The sequence below is a fragment of the Plodia interpunctella genome, chromosome 1 (assembly GCF_027563975.2).
Source record: "Plodia interpunctella isolate USDA-ARS_2022_Savannah chromosome 1, ilPloInte3.2, whole genome shotgun sequence".
Classification (NCBI taxonomy): domain Eukaryota; kingdom Metazoa; phylum Arthropoda; class Insecta; order Lepidoptera; family Pyralidae; genus Plodia; species Plodia interpunctella.
Genome location: NC_071294.1, coordinates 1,889,642 through 1,913,932, shown reverse-complemented (window position 1 = coordinate 1,913,932; position 24,291 = coordinate 1,889,642). Strand labels below are relative to the sequence as shown.

At 34.0% G+C, this 24,291-nt stretch overlaps 1 long non-coding RNA gene across 2 annotated transcripts; it reads left to right on the top strand.

Moving 5' to 3' along the window:
- The first annotated feature begins 17,026 nt into the window (after positions 1-17,026).
- On the top strand, positions 17,027-22,324 carry LOC128676601 (uncharacterized). Of its 2 annotated transcripts, none has more exons than XR_008405443.2 (3): positions 17,027-17,262; positions 18,478-18,561; positions 21,820-22,324. It is a non-coding gene; the product is annotated as an uncharacterized LOC128676601 (long non-coding RNA). The 2 variants fall into 2 exon arrangements; XR_008405440.2 differs by having other exon boundaries at positions 18,475-18,561.
- Positions 22,325-24,291: the final 1,967 nt, after the last annotated feature.

The window sequence follows — 24,291 nt, the reverse complement described above, 5'->3', positions numbered from 1 at the left end:
GCAGCTATGTTACTGTCCATAGATAGTAATAATAATAATATATATCTTTATTCATCTCACACAATTGTTACTAGAGGTATTATCCTTAAAACTAAAGAACAGTTTCCTTAATGCTAGAAATTGTGAGAGAATGGTGTCCGAGATAAGTTTCAAAGAAACTTGTAATACAGATCACCAAGAATCACACAAAGTTCGAGCAGAAAACTAAAATATGCTAGTTTGGATATTGATTGACTTGTTGATGTGTCAGAACATATGAGAATCAAAGCTACTTAAACAAAGACAAAATATTTTAACTTACTTTGTTACAAACTCGGTTATATAAGAACGAGGAGTTGTGTGTGTGTGTGTGTGTGTGCGCGCGGAGTGAGTGTATTTCGTGGGTGTAGTGGTAAAAAATAATAATAATGTTGAGTATATTGTAGTAAATAGATTTTTACATATATGAAATAAATGAATAAAATAAATTAATGTATAACTATATGTTCAAACTTTAGATCTTTGCAATACGGAAAAATGAAAACGTTGAGTTAAAATTTGGAATTAAATTGGAGATCAGTCAGTATACTATTTTAATGGAGTAAGAAGCTTTTCAGTGTCATCATAATTAAGGGTTTAAATTGTATAAGAATGTAATTTGTAATTTTAGATAGTGGGTTGCACTTGTCTAACTTCTACGCACCCTATGTGTTTACGCAGTATCTATGTATATATATATGTGTGTGTGTGCACGTGTGATAAATGTGTGTTGTAATAGTGGTGGCTGCGACAACCTATTAAGTTCGTCACCTATTTATGTAGACACAATACAGATATGACGTCTTTATTCCTTACGGGATAGACAGAGCAAGATGTGCAAAAGTCGAAGGCCACATTTAGCTGCATGGTGGTTTTATTGACAATGCAAATGACATTCAATAGTGGCAGGTTACTAACCAATGGCCTGTCTGAAAAATCTCAAGCTTATAGTTGACTAGCTGCGCCCCGAGGCTTCGCTTCCTTGGGAAATTCGAGATAAAAAGTACCCTATGTATTATTCCAGGTCATATTCTACGCATGTACCAAATTTCATAATAATCCGTCTTGCAGATTTTGCGTGAAAGAGTAACAAACATACACACATAAATAATCAAACACTTTCGCTTTTATAATACGAGCATCGCCCCGGGGCTTAATTGATCTCTTGGTCCATAACATAGATACAAAAGAAATAAATCATCTAAGCATACTACTTATCTATAAATGCATTCCATTTCCCAGATTTCCCACACTCCCAGCGGCTCTCAAACTATTGTCCAACTCTCGCACTTGGATATTACCGCCCGGGACAGGTGGGCCAACTTGCAGGAATTATCGCTCGTTTGTAGGCAGGAAATTGTCAAGAGAGACCAAGGCATGAATATTTGAAAATATTTTAACATATTACAAAAATATATTAACAAATAAAATTATGAATAAATTGCTGAAAGCGTCCTCTCGTAGCTAACTTAAAAGAATATGTAAGAATATATGCTAACGCTGATTCATTCATTCGATAATAACATATTTTATTTATGCACAAATATTATAAATGTAAAGGATTACATGTGTAATTGATACACAGGTAGGTATATAATCTGTAATAACGCAAATGGTATTTTTCCGAAATTACAACAGAAGCTCCACAGAGCGGCGAGTGACAAATTAACTGAGATTAGTAGAATCATATTTTATTTATAATTCACAATATAATTAACATTTTATCAAAAGAACTAAAATATTTTCACAGTTTCATTATTTTACTTCCTTCGATAGGATAACGCATAAGGTTTTGGCATTCTATTTTTTCCCCTTCATATTATTAAAATTTGAACAATAAAATGCTACATAATAAAGCTGTGGCTATATACTTATAACTTCTCTATGCCACAACGCCAACTTAAATCGGAGTTTACATTGTAACGGATACTCGCTGGATTCAATTTTGTTTGCATCTGTTTGAGGGTAGTTGTACAAGCGAGATTGCTTGTGAGCACTATTGTTCTGGGGATTGTAATTGAATTTGTTCTAGACTTCCGCAGTTTAAAGAATTTAAAGTCTGTGCGATATCGTGGGTGCCTTGTTTTAACGATTGAACATATCGAATTTTTCCATTTCACTCCTAAACAAGCATCGAACCACAAACAAAACGTACGTTAAACGTATTTTAAAACTAGCTGATGCCAGCGGCTTCGCTTGCGTAAATATTCTACGGGAACAGTTATTTTTCCGGGATGAAAACTATATGTCCTTCTCCATACTTCAGACTACACGTGTGCAAAATTTCATGAAGATTGGTTGAAAAGATAGAGCGTGACGAGATAAGAAACAAACTAGGTGACGACCTCGGTGGCGCAGTGGTAAAGTTCTTGCCACTGGACCGAGAGGTCCCGGGTTCGATCCCCGGTCTGGTCATAATGGAAAATGATCTTTTTCTGATTGGCCCGGGTCTTGGATGTTTATCTATATATGTATTTGTTATAAAATATAGTATCGTTGAGTTAGTATCCCATAACACAAGTCTCGAACTTACTTTGGGGCTAGCTCAATCTGTGTGATTTGTCCTAATATATTTGTATATATTATTATTATTATTACTTTCGCATTTGTAATATTAGTTAGGATTAAAATTTTACAAATAATTCGAAATGCTCAAAAAAACACCCGTAAACATAAACATTTGGTTTACACGCACGCATTTGGTTCGCACGCGGACAAGTGATAAGAGTCAGTGAGATCTCTCTAGGATATCACTTATAAACTGGGCAAAATAGTCAAAATAAACAAAGCCTATATATAGCAAAATAAATTTTCAGGCAAGTTAATTCCTGTGAAGATATTTGTCAAGTTAATAATGCAATGAGTATTCTTTAGTCCGCTAACTAGGACGATAATGGCGGCGTCTTCCCGGCTCCTCTCGCTAATCAAGACGGCTGCTACACGGACATGGAGCCATGAAGCGGCCTGATTGGACCTGACAATACTTTATAATATTCACATTGCATAATTACAACACAGGCGAAGACGCGGCCCTTAATTAGTAATAAAATAATTATTATTCATGCATATTTCATTCATAAAAACCCATGTCCGTGCTGTAAACCGTTGAGGAGTTCCCTCGTTGGCAGTCGATCCTGGGAGCACAAAGTCAAATCAAATCACTCATTCTAAAATGCACTTTTTCACGTCATATTCTAAATTAAATGATATTTATTAAAGCTACAAACTACTAGCATTTCGGAACGACCACTGCTGAGAAGGAATGCCGAAAGAAACTCATTCAATCATGCCAAAAGTATTCAGATTTTAGGTTTATCATGCAAGATTTGATTACAGACAGACAAGCAAACATCAAAACCACCACCGTGACCTAATAATGATCATCATGCCGGACTGCTACTCCGGTTCTGAATTCCGGTCAGAACAACCTGAAAAATGATCTTTTTCAGATTATGTCAATCTGAAAATATTAAGACAAAATCACACAGCTTGCCCCAAAAAGTTCGAGACCGAGTTCGAGTTCGAGAAGTTGTTTTCTGATTGGCCCAGGTCTTGAATGTTTATCTATATATGTATATGTTATAGAATATAGTATCGTTGTGTTAGTATCCCATAACACAAGTCTCGAACTTACTTTGGGGCTAGCTCAATCTGTGTGATTTGTCCCTTTTAAAAAAACACGTGTTACTAAATAAAAGCTAGTGAAAATATTATACATGAATACCACATCCACCATCTGCAGTCCACCGGCCAGGTTACCCACAGTTTCAACACCACTTGTGTCAGTTTCTAGTGGGCTCGCTTAGAGCTGTGTATTTTTTCTCAAGGGGTAGATTAAACGATCGCACGCAGCTAAGAAGCTCTTCTGTCTGAGGAAGATAAATTTGTTCTGGCGGCAGCTGTAATACGGACAAAATGAAAAATAAGTAGGGAAAAATTGAAAATTCCTTTTGAATATTTATGAGGATTGAAAATTACTTCTGATTATTTACGAGGAGCTTAATGGCGCAGTGAACGCGACGGTTAAGACACACTCAGAACGGTCGGCCACTGGATGGATGATCAAAATTAACTTGAACTCCTCCGTGCTTCGAAATGCACGTAAAGCCGTTGGTCCCGGTTGTATTTGCAGTCGTTAAAACCCGCCAATTCGCAATGGGCCAGCGTGTTGGGTCATGGCCCAAACTCCTTAGCTGTAAAAATGTCAACTAACTATGAGTCAAGCTCATGGATTCAGCCTGGTGACATACGGACAGACAGCTAAGTCTTTTAATATAAGGTTCTATTTTACCTTTCAAGTACAATCATAAAACACACATATGACTCTTGAAATACATAGCCAATTCCGGCTCCATTGGGAAAATGTTTTACATGATGAGATCAAAATAAAAAAAAGGCTAAATGTTATGAGCAACTGTCCCTACCCCAATAAAACACGTGACGTCCTGCGGCTATAAGCATATAATGTAATATAAAACACCCTTTAGGCGCTCTCCATCGCCAGGGCGGAGACTTCATTCCTTAGAGTGAGCATAAAGTTATATAAACCCATTTACAATAAGAAAAATATCCGAAATTGTATTACCTGAGCCTTCTCAGCGAATGTTTTTGTGGTATATCTACCTACAACTTATATTGATTGTGTGATGTTAAAGTAGATACCTTTTTTTCAATAGGGATTGAAAAAATATTTTGTATAAAATACAAAGTATAAAATATAAGATCTCTCGGCTCTATTTTATTCTTAGTTAATTTTTTTTTCTACATTTCTATCTCCCTTCTTCATAGTCGTAATTGTAATGTGTCGTAACTCATGGCTGAGGGTCGTGGTCATTACGTGCAATGAAACACACACAACAACTTTCTTGGCATTATTAATGGACTGGTTTGCCATTTCCTTCTTAATTTCACACATAAGTTAATAATAATCAACCAGTGTGCAGGTTTTCTCACGATGTTTTTCCTTCACCGGAAGCAAGTGGTGGTCTATGAAAACTACATGAGTCAATTTGGTATACAAACTCATGTGACACTAGTAGGATTCGAATCTGGGACCTTTCGATCCACAGGCGGGCATCTTAACCTTTACACCACCACCGCTTCTAAAACACATCTAAAACGATACGTATTATATTTTCAAATAATAGATTTGTGACAATTATATTGATTTTAAACACATTTAATAAATGAAAAATATATGTTTGTGTCGAACCGTTCAAAACCATAGAAACGGGCAATCACACTCTATTCGTAGACAAATATCTGTCAACACAAGTAAATATATGCCTGCGCTGAGAATCGTACTCCACATAGCGGATGGGGTGACTGTGACTATCACTACCACGCCACAGAGGCCGTCACGAATACTTTGAATGAGCAAATACTTATTAAAAATATTATGCAGAGTAAGTACTTTCTATTGTCAATTACTCGGCGCGTGCTCTATCATACAAAGCTATTCTGACAATGTTCATTCCTTTTCTAAAGATGATAAATGTTGCTGTTTTGTGAATCCGAAAAAAGTGAATTTTTGTCCGCGTAAACGTTAATTTATTAACATTTTATGATGGTTCGTACAACACTGTCCACGCTTTTAGATTTATTCTGATTAATTAATTAATGTAGCTTCTTCGAAGTAAAAAAGGGTCAATATTGTTTTTTTTATAAAAAAAAACAGACACATCGGATAAGCCCTAAATTTGTTTAACTGTATACTAAACTGAATCAAAGACAAATTCTACTTAACGTGGTTGCCATCACATCAAAACTGATACATTTTTCCATGTGTCAAAAACAAAAAAAAAATGGGGATTGTCTAGGTATATTTATTATTATATATTTAGTAATATCTCATTAAGAGAACAAAAAAGTAATAAATGTTACCATAAATAAAAGTGATCTATTAAAGTGACATTTGATTCACGTGTGTCATATGTAATTACATTTTTACATTTTATTTTATATACTTATTATAAAAATGTTCCAAAACAAAGGCCGATCTGAAAGAAAAATCTTAACATTCTTCCAAAAAGGAAATAACGGCTGTCATGCAACATAATAATATAAATATGTAATATAAATAAACACAATACGGCGTTGAAAATAAATCAGGGAATCTCACGAGAACTTGAAAAAAAAACTTTATCTGAATATTTAGCCGTCCAATGTCGGCTTTTTCTGGTTATTTCATCAGCTGTCCAGCGTCGGCGCCTGGGATCCATCTTCCTCTCTATTCCGGTCTTCAGCATCCTTGGTTGTCAGAATATTGGCACACATTTTATTTCCAGTAGAAAAAAATGCCATTTTATCCAAAGAGACGAACTAAAATCCTTTTCAGCTAAATTAAAAGTGTGTAGTTCATTTTAGTCTCCGTATGTTTCGTCATTTTACATGCCATTTGTGTAATTGAAGCTAGGCTTAGGGTGTTAATGAGGGAAAAAGTGGGTCGGGCCGGCGGAGCGGATCAAATTTTTCATCTCGCTTGCTTTTAAATATGGCGAAAAGTTTGAAAGATGAAGATACATTTTTTTTTACTATCAAATTAAAATATCCGTAACACACTTTGTCAATAAAATGTACAGACATAAGTCCGCAACATGTTTGTCTATATTGAACATTTGAACGATCCGCAAAAAGCTCCGTCAAAAATTTCATTTTAAAAGTCCTCCACTTTATAGTACCTGGCTTAAAAGTGCTCATATTTTTGTTGTCAGAATCCCAATGTCATTTTTATGTTCCATCAAATTACTTTTATAATCAAAATTCTGGCGGGAAGGAATATTACGAAGGGCTGTCCTCAGCACACAGTAGAAATCCAATTAACTTGCTTTATCTAATTTAATCAAGTGGGTATTGTAATTAAGACGTTGTTAATTATTATGTCATCTTGTCGACTACTAATTGGTAGAAGTTTTGTTTACTCAATTTGGTTTTTTTATGGACATAAAGCAAATGGTTGTTTATCAATGTTTGTTATTTATTAATCATTAAATATAAATATTATATTGATAAACACATAATTGATGTTTTGTCTATCTAAATTATAAACTATTAGCATAATGAATTTGGACAGTAATTTTGACAAACCATCATACTATTATAACATTCCTTAACACTAGTTTCACTCTATTACATGTGCGTATGTTGATCATATTTCATATTTATTTATTCGCTATAAAATACACATCTCAGTATAATATTCACGTCAGTATGTTGCGATAATATTAAAAATAGTAGTTAATAATTAAATTATTTCGTCAAATCAAACCTAATATAGTTAATAAAGTAATATATACTTATTTAAAATAATTTCATTATGTAATTAACATTACATTCTCGGCTTTATTGCGCTCCGTTTCGTCTCGCATGAAAATATTACCTCGTAAATAATGTTCAACATTTGCACGCTTATATCACAATGAACTATAATACCTTATGTTATGCCTTATATCCGAAATAGTAGATATATAATACGGGCAGAAATGTACATTAAGCCGAAGATAAATAAGATTAATGGAAGATTTACCTTTGGCCCAATTCTTTGTATTTTATTTCTGTTTCATTATCTGTGGCGACCCGATGCTCGTTAGCGCCCCCTACCCCATTAACAATTACTTGGTAAACGGCCAATATATTTTAGAAATGTCCGTGATAGGAATTGGAACACACAGAGTGGATTTTGTAGTACATTACTACCCATTGTATGTAATTATGTACTAGCGACAAATTGTATTGATCGAGTGCTTTTGTCATACAAACTTTTACACCCCAACTACGGTCTCTGCGGGAATTCTAATTCGAAAAAATTACTCATTTTATAACACGAGTCTTTAACTACATCTCTATCAAATTTCATAAAAATCTATTCAGTGGTAAAGCTATTAAAACGTAGCAAACAGATAGATCGACAGACTTCCGCAATCACAATATTATTATAAGCTCCAAACAAACGAACAAAATTTATAATACTAGTAAAGATTTAAAATTCAGTGTAATTATTTAAAAAAGATAAGAAATGACAGAGCAATTCCCATTGCAAGATATATTTATAACTTTCTAAATATACTTTTGATTAAAAACCAGCTCTCGATTGTTAAATCCACGCCGCCATTTTCGCAGCTGTTTATTTTCCCGATGAAACAGACGGGAAAATAATTACAATGTTTATGGAGCATGTCTATGGTATCACCGGATTTTATTACGTTCTCTTACTTTAATAAATATTGTTTTAATTTGCCTATGAATTTTAATTAGAAAAAAGCATTTTTATTTGATCATATTTTTTTTTTCGCTTTAAATATTCAATTACATATTTGTATAGGTAACCTAAGTCTGTGATTTCAATTATACTTAATCAAAACTTTTGTTATAAATAATAAATAAATATATACGGACAAATCACACAGATTGAGCTAACCCCAAAGTAAGTTCGAGACTTGTGTTATGGGATACTAGCTAAACGATACTATATTTTATAACAAATACATATATAGATAAACATCCAAGACTCGGGCCAATCAGAAAAAGATCATTTTCCATCATGACCTGACCGGGGCTTGAACCCGGGACCTGTCTATAGTACAGTGTCTATAGTACCTGCCTCTGAACTCTCGGTTCAGAGGCAGGTACTATAGACAAAGTACTTTACCGCTGCGCCACCGAGGTCGTCCAAAAGATTGAGGTTGTTACAAATCAAATTTTCTTTTTTTAAGGAAGTATCTCTATAACATAACATAACATGAGATACATGATGTATAAATAATTGATTTCTAGTAGCCGGTTAACGTGTCATCAAAATATCAAATTATATAAATCTTACTGTATTTTTTCGCTACCCGCCCGCCGTCTGTCTGTCCATATTTATGCTTAGATCTTTAAAACTACGTAACGATCTTTGATATGGGTATTTTTTAATAGATATAATGATTCAAGAGGTATATTTAAATGTATATAATGTGCACAATACTGCACCTGAGCGAAACCGAGGTGCATCGTAAAAAAAATCAATGCTAAAGTGGAAAAAGCCGGTGCATACGTGCACGCGTACGCAACGCAGCCAGCTAGTGTTCCATAAAAAAAAAAACATGCTCTGCTATACATATAGTCTATACCAGCCTTTAGCCACAGTGGACATGGCTATAGTTGAGATAAACACAAAAACTAATTTAAACGCCTCCAATAAATTAAAACACTATCGTTCTTGAAACTACACGTTTCGTTTTTCCTTTTAATCAACATACAAAACAAACCGAGTATCGGCTAAGATATAAGAAATCACAGAAGATTTTTTTTACATTAAACTTTAAGATTTAATTCCATATCATTATTTTATCTGTTGCTTTTTGTCTTCTGTATTGTCTTTAGTCTATGTCATTTCATTATATCTGAATGAGAAAAAAATACTGACAATATTTTTTTACGTTCGTGATAGAGTAGACTTCTATTGAGTGGTCAATTGTGATACAAACGTGCAAATGTTGGACATTACTAAAGAGGTGGGATTTTCATGCGACACGAAACAGAGCGCTATTATAAAGCCGAGTATGTAAAGTTTGTAATCTAATGAATGTATATTACTTAATTAGTTGCTTTATTAGTTTTGATTGGACGAAATAATGTAATTATTAACTTCTATTTTTAATATTATCGCATCACCCTGATATGTGCATATTATACTGTGTCATAATTACCTATGTATATACGAGTATGTAAAGCTAAATAAATAAATATGAAAATATGATCAACATAGGTATGTAGTGGTAACTATATTCAACGGCCATTTAAACGTCCTCATTACTGGCACAGACCTTCCTTATGGATGGATAAGGAGTAAGGACCATTGGAATCGCCACTATCACGAGCCGAGCGCGCTAACCACTATACCGTTGAGATCCTCCAATGGTAGTGTGTATTTGTCTATAAATTGACTTGACAAAAATTCATTTTTTGTATGTTCAGTATTTGTAAGATAACTTTCGAACCGTTGTTGGTCCGATTTTGATAAAATTTCTAAGGTATTTAGGATCTGTCAATAGAATTTTTAAGTTCGTGCGGCGTCAAAATTGGTTAAGACGTTTTTTAATTATTCTCAATTTCGTAAAAACTCATACAAAATTATTGTGTTCGCTAGTTCTAAGTTCGTGGCGAACGACTACTAGTAAGCATATAAAACCATCGCATTACAAAACATGTAAACAAATGTTTATTTAACTCCACAAATGTACTTGTTTCAAAAATAAATTAGCGCAAAACTTATGGTATCTTCAAGTTACATTTCTGTGTTGCTATTATTTCACATCCGGCCACCCGGCGGACCGGACACAGTAAATTGTAAACATGGACCCGATGAATAATGCATGGACACCCTACGAACCACCACAGAATCGTGTAATTGCCGTGAATGATTTTAATGCCTACGACAACATGACTCTATGAGGCTGTGTAAGTAGTTAAGTAAGTTAGAGACTTTAATTCTTTATTCATTAATTTGACTTCCAAGAAATCAACGTCCAAATGCCTAATTAATTATTTCATTTCGAATTTAATTTATTATTATTTATTTCAGTATATTATAATGTTACTACTTAACAATACCGGTCCTTTTATAGGCTTGCGTGGGGATATACGAGTAGATCCAACACGTAGAGGCTCTTTGGAGAATTTTGATGTTGTGTAGGTCTCCCGCCAAGACCCGCTCGCGGATATACCAATGAGACGACATGCCCATGAGCAGGTCTCGGCGGTCATTGTATTATTATTATTATTTGAATAATTCTATCTTATTTATTAATTATTACTGATTTTCTATCGATCTCATTTTTTTTTATATTTAAATATCTTCAATGTACAAAATGTTAGGAAAGTAATCGATGAAATAAAACATCGGCCGAGATTGCACAAGATTATTATATTTTGTTTGAGAGTGAAAAACGTATTTAGTATTCAGACGGAAGAGCCAGAAGTCCAGATGACATTTTTTATTTTTATTTTTGATTGCGACCATATTGTCCAACACAGAAATACTTTTTTTTACTGTTTTATTATATGTTTGATAACCAACTTAATAACTTCTACAGTTGTAACACTAGAAAATAAATAATTTCCAATTTCACTCCCAGTTTTTAACACGTAAATCCTTAGCAGCTTTCATGGACAGCCACTAATCCAGCAGCGACGAAACCAATTTAAAATGTCTATAAATATCCCGACAAGGCAAAATCTACCTTGTCACTTAACGTTAAAGCTCAAGTCCGTTCAGCATTCATCGGTCTAATCAAGGGCTCAAATATTAGAATTACGCTAATTGGAAAAGTCTAATTGAGTAAAAGGAAAACTATATGGTACGCTGGATAGATATAGGACTGCGCAGACCTCGTAATAAATAATAAATAAAAATATTAGGACAAAATCACACAGCTAGCCCCAAAAAGTTCGAGACTTGTGTTTTCTGATTGGCCCGGGTCTTGGATGTTTATCTATATATAATATAGTAACGTTGAGTTAGTATCCCATAACACAAGTCTCGAACTTACTTTGGGGCTAGCTCAATCTCACACAGATTTGTCCTATTTATATATTACTTAATCTGTAAATTCTTGTGCACGTGATTTGCACCTGTATTCTTGTCTCTTTCTCCGTCAGCATGTGGGAGTAGACGAGAACCATTTTGGGCAGTGACTTGCCGCAAACCGCACTTTGAAACTTTTTAGTCCCTAACAAGGGGATGACAACTAATTCGGAAAGTTCCGGATAGTGAGGCAAGGGTTAATTAAAACCATAGACTAGTAACTTGGGTAAGTACATAACAGGATGTTTTAAAATAATTCATGGAATTCTGCTTTTGCAACGTTGTTTATATTAAAACACATACAAATATTATAGATATGAAGTCTGACTTTACTTCTACATCGATAATAGAATGAGTAAGTAGCGAGGTAAAACTTTTTCGAATTTTACACGTGCTCATGCAGAACCTTGAAATACAAATTGATACATCGGACCCCATTGGGATTTTGCCCTAGTTTTACAGTAAAATTGAATCTACCAATTTCAATCTCAACTCAGCTGATACTCAGTAGGCTGTGTGTCCTTTAGTCGCCTCGTACGACATCCACGTGTTTCCTAATGGAGTGGTCCTATTTTAAGGTAAACAAATAAAATATAGAATTAAGTAATTGCAAAGAAAAAAATTACTTTTCTAAAAATATACATGGCCGAAAATAAAACAAAAAATAAAAGTAAATTTCTCACTCGGGAACGCGGCGGCCCCCGCATTCGTTTTCCGAATATCACTTTTGTTTTTTAGGCACTCGAAATTTGATCTATACATACAGCTCTTGACAGCGAGTTACGATTTTCATTCAGTAGCTGAATAAACAAATACACGGTAAAAGTGTTCCCGTGTCTGGTACGCGACAGGCCAATTTTCCTACACCGCTTCGAGTTCAATAGAAAACATTTTTCACGTAAATCGAACTTTCTAGTTCCAGTATCTACTTATAAAATGAAACTTTACGCGTTGCCTCGTCCGTATGACTTTAGTTTTGTGGTTAGATTTCTGAATCTTGACTACAGCTAAGTATTCAAATTCAAAAAGTAAAAACGTCTTCGACTTCTCGTCTCTGCATGTCCTGTACGATTATGATACCCAAATGCAGCCAATATAATTATATATATACAACTGCGATATTAAATGAAACCAGGGCCGTATTTGACAACTATCCACAACAGTCTATGTCCACTGCGTACAAATAAATCGCACAAAGCACACGCAACGTGACGCGACAAATATTGGCTTTGCCAGGGCCGGACTCAGTGGACCTTTGTTTAAATTTTGTTCATTTAGTATGTTCACAGTTGTAAATAAATAAATCGTACGATACACACAATCGTACAATGTGTGTGTGTGTAGTAACATAATTTTCCGGAAATAACAGCAATATATTTTATTTTCATTGTACAGAATTTTTATCCATGTCTATATCGAGAGGCGTAATGTAGTTAATTGACTACATTTACAATCTGTATATGATTATATTAAGCATGATTACTTTTTCTATTCAAATTTGAATTTGATATTTGTTAAATTTGATTAATTTGTGAAAAACATTCGACATTCGGACTACGATCCAGACAGATTACCGGATACAATTCGGTTACCTAATGAAAACTAATCATGTAATTATTGAAAAGCAATCGTGATTAATGTAATCAGATTAATTGAGTATTTTTTATTAATTTTGTTCGTCAAACATTTCTTAAAAGTTCTAGTAAACAAGTTTTAAGTGAATAAACTTCACGGAGAAACTTGGCATTTACACGTGAAATTTAAGACGAATGTTCGTCACGAAACTAACTTCGTATTGCTTAATTAGCGACCTAGCCCGGTTATGGGCTTCGCTTATATATATCAAAAATGGAGAGTTATGTATGTATCAAAATCTGTTGCGTGGTTAAAGAAAGCTTAGAAATAGACAGAACTGATGAAGATGCATTTTAAACTATGTTGTGATAACAAAACATTCAGAATCCGTCCCTGCCTGTATCAGTCAATTCGGATGCAGGCTGCCAGCACGTTTCGTGGCCGAGAATAAATATAAAATAAAAGGTGTTTTCTTTCTTTTCGTAACCAATGTGACACCTTGTGTTTACTCGTATTGTTTGAATCTGTGTTAAACCATAGAACGGAGCTATTAGGAGGAAAATCCTTACATATTATAAATAGAAGGATAATAAACAAATAATAACTACTGATCGGTTTGTTAATACGGTTTTCAATAACGGTTTTACACCTAAACACTCCTCAGAAATCATACAAAAAAAATATATTTATTTAGGTAGGTAAAATGTATCACGTTTTTATCCGAGCGAATCCGGGATAGGCTGCTTGCTTGTTACCTTTAGCTCGAGATGTTTCTCATAATTCTTCACCGGAAGCAAATAGTGGTCTACGTAAATATATAACTATTATTCTCTTCATAGTCGTATTCCTCATGGCTGAGGGTCGTGGTCATTACGTGGAATTAAACACACACAAACAACTTTCTTGGCATTAGTAATGGAGTGGTTTGCCATTGCCTTCTCCATTTCTCACACAAGTTAATAATCAACCAGTGTGCAGGTTTCCTCACGATGTTTTCCTTCACCGGAAGCAAGTGGTGGTCGATGAAAACTGATTATACATGAGTCAGATTCATATACAAACTCATGTGGCACGAGTAGGATTCGAACCTGGAACCTTTCGATCCACAGGCGGGCGTCTTAACCATTACACCACCACCGCTTCGAAAACTTATTATACATGAGTCATATTGGTACAAACTCATGTGACACGAGTAGGATTCGAACCTGGGACCTATCTATCGCAGGGCAGTCTTAACCACTTGATCACCACCGCTCCTCTTTCCCTGGTTATTATAACTGCAAAATTTTTCTTTATCCATTCTTTAACGATGTTGGAACAAGATACATGGCTGTCTGTACAGGAGGTTTTTATCTAGTTTGTGTTGAGCCCAGACGAGATCCTGCGGCAGCACAGCACAGACTACTTACGAACAGATCTGGATTTTAATTTCTTTTCTCATTTTTTGACTGTATTAAAGCTTTTTTTTTCTTAATTTCAATACTTTTCTAACCCAATAAGGAAAACATAAATGATTTCAAACATGTAATGCTCCCTCTCATTTCCTGTTGTTTTGGTACTTCTACACAAAATGAGCAAGTTTTTCAGAATACGAAATTCTGTTTTGTATCTAATTTTTGTGAAATTATTCTTATACAAAACCTTTATTAAAATAGGTTTATACGTTTAATTTCGACGATATCTCACAGACTCATATTTAAAGTTATTTTCTATATAAGAAAAGTAATTAATACAGTACAAGTTTTAGAAGTGAAATCCCAGGGCATAGCCATTCTGAAATAAAAAAGGGAAAGTAAGTTTATTATCTCTTCACACTTTTTCTGTACAACAGAACTTAAGGTAGCTTTCATCACAGAAAAAGGTACTGTTTCAGTGGGATACTCACGTAAACCTGGACAAAAGTTAGTTTAGGCAAAAAAATTGAATAAAATGCTCTGTCCCTGACAACTAGGAATGCCGACTAACCTGGGAAGGCGAAACAAAAAAACAAGTAAGCGGACTCTGGCCTCCGACGCTCAACGGCTGAGTAGAAACCGAGAGAAAACTCTCAGATGAGACACAGAGTTGTCAACTCTGTCCCGACTTACTCTGTGCTAGAAAGAGGTCGACGTAACGAGCTATTCAGAGGCGTCGTTGGCATAGCTTTGAATATCGACGGCTAGCGCCGTAATCACTGCATGTCTTTGTGTTGGCAACCCTGCTGCTGCGCTCGGCTGGTTCGGGTTGACGAGTTTTCTTGTTGTTAACAATATTTTATACCAGATATTTCAATATGGATATTTTGAAAAACATTCGAGTTTAATCATCAGTATCACTTCATAATATAAAATAAAGTCGCTTCCTGCAATCTGTCCCTATATATGCTTAGATCTACAAAAATAGGCAACGGATTTTGATGGGGGTTTCTTTATAGATAGAATCATTCCAGATGAAAGTTTAGGTATATAATTTATCATAGTTTTACCCGAGCGAAGCCCGGACTTACCGCTAGTCATCAATAATTGTAAGAATAATTCTTCTCAGAAGCATTTTACATTTTATTCTGTTCCTTGACATGATCACGTAAGAAATCGCTTTATGCAATGGATACAGCCAATAAATAGGTTATATGATAAGGTCAAAAAATTGTACGAAATGTGTTGTACGATATGCTCTTGATAAAAAAGATATACTGAAGATAATTATGATCATTAATGGACTGTAACAATGACGTTGGATCATGGTTGGAAAGTCGATTTAAAAAATAGAATAAGCTCGCGGCGAACAACTAGTTATTGTAATAAACGTTTCATTAATTCAAGGTATAATTTATGTTTAGTAATATTTTCTCTTAATTATATTTCACTATATTTTTCCTTGAGTACTTCCAACTGTTAGCTTGTGTGTACGCGTCGCTTGCGGGTGTACCCATGGACAAATGGACCTCAGTCGTCATCCGACCGAACCGTCGCCAGTAACGCCTCTTGGTGTATTAATAATTAAGTAATATAGTTTTATAAGTAAATTTTCTTTTATCTTTGCTAATACAACCTGTGGTTCACACATGACGTTTAAAATCAGTACACCTAAATTTTCGGAAAATTAATTGGGCTAACCTTTTAACCTTAACATCAATTTAAAAACTTTCTCATTAAAATTTTGTGTGGGTTATCTCACAACATCTACTTACCTCTGACCTAGTGGTTAAAATAACACGAGGCCCTTTAAAATTAACCGGAAGGGTAACACACAACAAAAGTTAAAATTATACCCTAGAATTTAAATTAGCACTTTAACCAACCGCCACAAAACACGTCATTAATTTGAAAATTATATCATGAAAAGTGGTAAATTATAGGTAGGTACTACCATCATAAAAAATTTTGATATTTTTAGTAAGTAGTTTGTAGCTTTTTGAGAAATCCCTGTATAAGTTTTTAAGTTAAATTTTACGTGAAGGTCTAATTTCTGAATAAATAATTTAGATGAGAATATCAGCGAGATTTCTTTAATTTTCAATTTAGTTTTTATTGAATAATCCATAACCATTCTAATATTATAAATGCGAAAGTTTGTCTATCTGTTCCGGTTTCACGGCTAAACCGCTAGACTGATTTTTATGACATTTCGTATTCATATAGTTAAAGACCCCCGTTCAAATATAGTCTACTTTTTTTTCAAAAATCAACCCCCAAACGTTTATAATTGAGGGTGAAATTTTGGTATGAAAATCGGGTCTGTTTCGCTTTAACAGAGAAATTCAAGTGGGCGAAGCCGCGGTCAAAAGCTAGTAATAACATGAAGCGTGTTGTTCCGTTTATTTGGACAATATCATCTCATAATCTTGACATAGCATAAGAAAACACAACAATTTTTTCCATTCGTAAACATCCTGGACGGAATAAATAAAACATTACATTATCATTTTTATTGCGTAAATTTTTACAACATGTTTAATTTAATGGACGAATACGTAAACATGGCATTATTAATTCTATCATTGCATTAAACAAAATGTGCTTTTATATGATTTATCGTTTTGTTTATTCGTAAATAATAAATTTGTGTAAAATAACATAGGTATCTATTGGCAACATATTTAATTCAAGCAATTTCTCAATAAGGTAAGAACATTTTTTTTTTCTTTTGTGACTATTCGAAGGCACATGCATTAATTAGAAAAACACCAGAAAATAATTTGATACCTATACCTAATGACAATGCTTTCAAAGATATGACAAAAAGAAATCACACATTTTTGAACTCACAGTGATGTCACAAGTCACAACACAAGATAATATGTTCACAAAAAAAATTTTTAATAACGCGTTTATGGTGATGACTTCTTAACAAAATTTGTTACAAAATTTTGTGTTTTATGACAACCTGAGTTTATTTTTACACACTTTTTAATATTTCCTTTTAATTATCCATTTGCTTTGTTACATATGATGTTTAATACATAATATATTTTATCGAGATTATACATATTTAATACAATTCTCTGATCTTATCTAAATGATATCTTAGCTTATTGTTTCGAGGTCGAAGAATTCTATATAAAATGCTATTTACGATTATTTTTAGAAGATTATAGACTGAAACAATGCCTCTGCAGAATTTTACGATAAATTGAAGTTCGTTGGAGAGTTTATTCTTTTTGTTTCAAATTTTTACATTACATTTATTTTTATCTTGTACAAAACACAATTCTTTTTATACGCAAAGTTTTTCACCCAGTTTTTATTGTTATTTAAATGTATAAAACAAACGCTTATGAAAGGGAATCGTTGTTGGCAAAGTTGGAGCGAGGGCAATTTTTAATAAAAATTCCTGTTTTATATTTTTTGTTAACACTTGTTCTTATCTTCCTGTAAGACATCTGTTTCGTTGAGCAGTAAAAACTTTTCGAATTTTTTCATTAATTACTTAGATAATTAAATTGCTTATTTTCTGTTTATGTTCAATGTGGTTATATCTACTACAAGCCGCCCGTCCCTTAACCTTCACTAACCTACACTAAACTTCTATCTATTGGTGAAGACCGCATGAAAATCCGTGCTAATAATCCGTATCCGTAATCCGTAGCTTTTGAGTGTATCGCGAATAGACAGACAGACAAACGAGGCATAGTAGTATACTTTGTTTCATAATATGTAGGGATACTTCAAATAGTTATGCGTCAACGCTAAGGCATTATTATGCCAATTTAATTGAAATGAAACGCTTGAATAAATCAAAATACAATCCTCATACTTTTCTCTCATTCCTACTCTTTCTAACTTGTCATATGCTGGATATTTTATTATTATATGATATTACTTCAACTGTTTAAGAAGATGTACCAAGAAGAAAGAAAATGTAGCGTCGCTCGGTGACCGGTGGTCGTTGTAATACGGCCAGAAACCTCCGAGGCATAAAAGGTACGTGCGCGTTTAATACCTATATTAATAATGAAAAGCGATAGATATACCTACGAATACTTTAAGACTTATTTTTTCTTTTATAATTTTAAATATAATAAATTCACTCACTACAACAAACTCACTATAATCCGCAACATGCTTCATTAACTGCCGTTAAGTTAATCTAACTAACAGTTAACTAATCCAATGTGAAAGTTAACACTGCTCTTCATTACTAGCCCCAACTTGAACACACCTCCCACCAAATCCGACCCGGCAAGAATTGTGGACAGAGAAAACTATATTCATATCTACCATTTCGCTCACACAAGACAGAGATGTTAATATTAATAAATTACAAGTTTATTTGACTAAAAACACTCGCGATAAAATTATCTATGACATAAAAAGAAAACGTAAAATCGGTTCATCCGTTAGGGAGCTACGACGGCACAGACAGACACGTTAAACTTGTTGCTACCCTAGACGTAATGTGTTAGATGAAATAAATCTATGTCAGTCCTATTTTCATGTGACGTTGTGTAAGCACATCACGTCCAAGTGGAACGTGTGACTACAGGGTTGGTGCAACAACTTCATAATTATTAATAGTATATAAGCTAGAGTTCGTAAAATAATGATGTCATTTATTCACCGGTCTCACTGGTATCATTTACAAAGTCAACTGAGATTGTGGATCCAACAAACTTATAACACCCCTCTTTTTGCATCGGGGGTTAAAAATACGTTTGAAGAAACGAGAAAAACCGCTGACATATATCGTCTTTCATCACGTGCCAATATAAAGTGGCACTTTGTATGAGATTAGCCGGGCTGTAAAGTTGTATGTCGTGAGCTCCACACTATCGCCGAACTCGGAGTGCTTTTATTTATCGCAATGAAAAATCGGCAATGTATACCGAATCCGTCAAAGATTGGCGAACTGTTCGCGGATAGTTTGGACCTTCGACATGAAAATCTTCTATTTCATTTGTTTACATATCCTTCCATCGTCTATATAGTTTTCTTGGTCTTTGGCAAGAATCCATTAGCTTTTGAAAGAGCGTTCTCCCTAACACGGTGCCACAGATTAACTAGAACTTTCCAGGTACAGACTGAGGGATAACTTTTAAGAGCTTTTAATTTTAATACCTAAACTAACTGTAACACGCGGCTCCGAAGCCTCAATCCAATTTGTTTTGACGTGAAAGAATGACAACAAACAAAACGACAAACTAACACACTTTCGAATATGTTTAATTTGTTTGTTTACATTCAGATCATTTATTTATTTGTCGATATTACTCTAAAGACTTTAGTACCGGCTAAGTTAGCTATTAACCTAACTAATTAGCTAACAAAATATTATTTCAGTTTATATATCTCGGAAATTAAGTGAGCGAAATTTTGGATGCGAGTTTGTACTTCCTAATTTATGAAGTCAAGTAGACAAATTTTGGGCTTCAGTTTATATAAGAACGCATTAGTTTCATTTACAAAAATTGGGAGTGAAATCGATTTTTTAAATGAATACTTTTCATCAGTTTTAAAGTGGAACTAATAAATTTAGAGATATTACAAACGGAACGTACATCATGGTAAATGTTAACTACACGTTGCAAGAAACAGGACGGGACACTTTGCGGGGTAACGGGACAGGACACGTAACGGGAAACGGGACGAGACACGGACCAGCAATCTGAGCGTAGGGTAAGAGACGATTTGGAAACAATACGCATTTAAATCAAAAAATGTCATTTTACCAGTCCGGCAGGATATGATATAAAATAATGACTAGAATTCTCTTTAGATCTTATAATTCAAGCGGTCGAAGCCGCGGCCAAAAGCTAGTAAATGAATAAAAATAATGATACATTTTAGCAGACATCATGAAGGATGCATATGTAATGACGTGCACATGTGTTCTACCTAATTAATGATGATCATTACAGGAGAGACGGATCAGGACGATTATATAGTAATTAACAACTATGTAGGGTAAGTAATCTATACTATACAATATACTAATAAAAATGTAAGTGATAAAGACTCACATAATAACATTGTATTCATTTATAAAAAAAGTGGTAACAGTTTTTTTTTTTAAGTCTTGCGCATTCCCATTTTTAGACGGTTTTGCGCCGGACTGTTTGGAAAAATAATGGGAGAATACTGGTTATGTAAACACATAACAAATTAACGGCTTAAAACGAGAATTGACATCAGACGTCACCTTCGAGCGACGCCTCACTCTTCTGTCGCGCTGCGCTCCGTCAACAGAACAACAAAGTATTATACCGCAACTGCATGCGTCTACGAACGTCTATGTAAAATGTGGGAGCAACGCTCTGTGTCGACGCAACGGTACAATGAGGCCGTCCTCCACAATAGTATTGCTCGAATGTACTATTATTACCCGACTATTACCAGTGGCTTTGCTGGGTACATCAAAATCCATTACGGGCCAGTAATCTTGTCCATTTAGCCAGCTAATTGCCGACTCTGAATATTCATATGACATCAATCTGGATTAACGCCTATGTACACACAGTAATCTGTGGTTAAATAATAGACTACCTGCGTTTGGGAGTTGTGCTGCTATAGGAATTTTGGGATTTAAAAAAAAGGCTTGCACTCCGGAAATGCCGGCAGAAGTGAAAACTTGAACATTTTTAACGTCTTACGAATTTTCGATCAGTGCGGGTTGCGCCATTGTGACGCAACGACAACCACACTGCAATATGATTGGTTCGTTGAGTCTCACTTCGAATCGATTCGATGGTGAGAAGTGAAATGCAAAACCCACACTAACCCAGGTCACGACGCGAGTTTAACATATTTTTAACAAAAAGTGCACAACGCTGCTAAGGAAGTTTTCACTTCAAAAACGTTAACGCGTGAAACCTTTAGTTGCTTTTTAGGATATTCACGGGGATTATAAAACCTTTTTTATATCTAGGACAACAGTCCTAGATATAAAAAACGAAGAAGAACGGTCCGATTTTAGGGCGAGAAGCAAACGCTCAGGAAATAAATATGGCTCTCAATTTCAACATCAATCACTGATTCCTGAATTTTGTTAAATGGCCCGTTATTTGACCCCACTAATTGAGGTAGTGATTAACTATAATCAGTTGGTTTTGAAAGATATAATATCGATAAGAAGTCCAATTAAACGTTTTAGTTTTAGTTTGTAGTGTGCTTATCCTACTAATAATAATTAATTACACGGAATAGAACAACAAAAACTAAAGTTCTCTGATGCACTTGTATAAGGTATGACGACCCCGAGTGATGTGAAGTGATGATGAGAAGAAGCACAGCTTGCCTCAACACTACTAACTGCCTGCATTCTTATAAATATGTATGTATTCTTACTATTAATTCATTTGTCATTAATGTTATTGTTAAATTTAAAATTAATTGACATATTTTATTCACAAGCTGCGCCCCGTGACTTGGCTCCCGAGAGAGCAGAAAATAAATTACATTTTTACTTTAAAGTAGATCAAAATCACACAACAAACACACGTTGCAACTTTAATTCCTCCCTTCCTCTCCCCCCACCCTGCTTCCTTCTGTCGACATCGGGGTTTAAAAATAGATATTCCGTTTATGTCACGTAATTTTAGAAAAATAAACTTGATTTTAGAAAACTTGCCATGTTTACGATGAAAATGTAAAATTCTGTGTAACCACAACTAATCGCATTCCCTCGTGCTACCCTCATAAAACACACTTAGTGCCTCGAGGAGTATTCTGAACAAATTCTCAAGTCTCGTCGTTAATAAAATTGTCGTTGGCATGTTATTTATATTGCAAAAAAATTGCATTTTTGTTTTGCTTTAAATGTAAGAAAGGTATTAAAAGATAATAAAAACGTATGTAAACTTCGTAGTTCGAAATAATTTTAATTATGAACTAGAGAGAAAAATTGTTAAAAATATCTCAGGACAATTTTGTGAAAAAACTGCTCTAGAATCGCTGGATTCACGCGCAATCGAAGTTCATTTTATCAATTCTCTTCATTTTTTTGTGAAGTATATATAGTATCTGAATTCACAGAAAATCACCATCGAAAAAGTTCGACTCAACGCATACATCGATCGACATTTTCATTTTTACATAAATCTTTGTAAAAAAAAATGTAGAAAATTGATGAAATGCAAACTGCACGAAGGTCGACTGCATGAAACTCGGGCCACTGGCTGTTCTGGTCATGGCATTAGTAATACAGTACCTACTAATTCCATGTTTCTGGTACGTCACTATACACAACACGTGTCATCTTTACATCTTGTCATTAAAACACTTTCACAAAATATCAGAATAGACCTCTGAACCAGCAGTAATATGAAACATACTAATAATTTTAAGACACCATAAAATGCGTATCGGGTCGCGGCCACACCCTGGGGAAATCTATTAGCTTCTACTTATCTGATATATTAAATGGACAAGTAGTTATGTTACCGATTTTGCTCTAACTTATATGTTTTTCAACTTGATTATCTTGGCGAGGGAATTTTATTTCTTTGGATAATTTAGCGTAAAAAATAATTCTCTTAGTAAGTATATTATTAACTAAAACGACTTATTTTTTAGTAACAGCTCAAAAAGTACATTAAAAATCTATGAATTGATTGTTTTTATATAAGTACTTTGTTTGAAATGAAATAATAATTTTTTATTAGTCACACCTTAAAATCCATAAAATTGTTGGTAGACATTTTTAACTAATTTTATGTACCTAAAAATACTACTTACTTATTCTATAAAGCCAATGAGTTATATAAACAGACAATAAATTTCAAGCAAACAAAAATAAAAACAGATAATTCTTTGCCTTTGTGAAAATCTTGAAACGAAAAAGTGTACAAACAAAAGCGAAATCAAAGCTCACAATCAGTTGATTTTACAAGAGCGCCAAAACACACACACGTTAATCGTAATAGATGAAATGACTTGCGCAACACACTCCAGAGTTCAAAGGGTCCTACCATGTGTCTGTTTTAGAAGATTCATTTTAACAAAAAAAAAAAACAGTTTATGGCAGATACCATAGACCCATAAATACTAATACCTATAACATTAACAAGTTTATTTGTTAGACAAATTAAAAATTTCAACATTCATTTCGCTGCAACTTTTGAACGGCTGAACCGATTTTCATGAAACATGGCTAGGAACAATCGGGATAACTAACAACAAGTCGATCTATTTATTTAAAACCCAAAAAAATTTAAATATTGATATGGTAATAACTTACTTAATAACTTAAGACAGAAGGTCCCTTTAGAAGGGACTAAATAAATTAATCGACTTGGTAACATGGATCTCACAAGTTTTTACGGTAGAATTACTGAGCTGCGAGACATGGGTTTTTTACAGCATGTTTTTGATGAGATTTTCTTTACAAATAACTGTTTTACCTATTTAGTTACCATTTGTACATTTCGAAGTTTATTCCGTCGCTGAAATTTTTATATGCAATTGAAATGCGATATAATTAAGATAACTGTGGTGCTGATAAAAATAAAAGGTCAGAAACAGATCAAATGTAAACAATGACGCAACTCAATGCAACCTAGTTGAATGAATGAGTGAATGAATGATTTATATACAAAAATATTTTGTTTCTATATAAAAATGGGCTTCAATTTGTCTTCATGTCAATAAAGTTTTGATAATATATATATAGAAATTTATGCAATCTATAAATTTTGTGTATGTAGAAATTTTGGGATT